Below are 673 nucleotides of genomic sequence, written 5' to 3'. Positions count from 1 at the left end.
TAATTGAATAATAAAAGCATTTACATGTCACACTCACTGATACTTGCTGTCTTCAGTGTTTAAGGGGTTATTTTCACTTCAAAAGGATTACTGCTTGAAAGAGAGGTACATTTTCTCCCCTTTTTTTTGTGCATCGAAAACACAGCTCTTTATTCGAGGATTTGAACGTGAGTAACGTACTTAGATAAATGTTATAGGGCTGATGTTGAATAGAAACACATACAGCAAGACTCTTACATCCTAATACGACCTAGTCATTCTGATTTTAGCTTAAGTCAAAAGTCCTCACCAGGTGTCTGCCTCAGAGTGGTGTATTTCGTAGGCGTTCGCTTTAAAATCTCTCAGCTCATCCACTCATTGTTCCTCGACTGTTAAAAAGAGTCCAGCCGAGACTTCAGAGTGTCTCAGAATTCCCAAAGGTCCAATCCAAAGTCATAGTATCCCTGCCCTGAAATGCTCACCCAAGGAATGATGGAATTTGAGGGCAAGGATTAACTTTAGATAATCGTCTGGTCCTGCTCCTTTTCACTGGTTAGGAAACTGGATCCTAAAGGGTCCAATGACTTGTCAGGACGCAAGTTTGGGTTTTTGGCCGGGACTGGATTCCAGTTCCCGACTGTACAGTGATTTTTTTTGTTTTGTTAATTTATCCTATACTATTTCCTCTCTTCGA

Source organism: Camelus bactrianus, chromosome 2 (assembly GCF_048773025.1).
Source record: "Camelus bactrianus isolate YW-2024 breed Bactrian camel chromosome 2, ASM4877302v1, whole genome shotgun sequence".
NCBI lineage: Eukaryota > Metazoa > Chordata > Mammalia > Artiodactyla > Camelidae > Camelus > Camelus bactrianus.
This window is presented reverse-complemented; position numbering follows the sequence as displayed.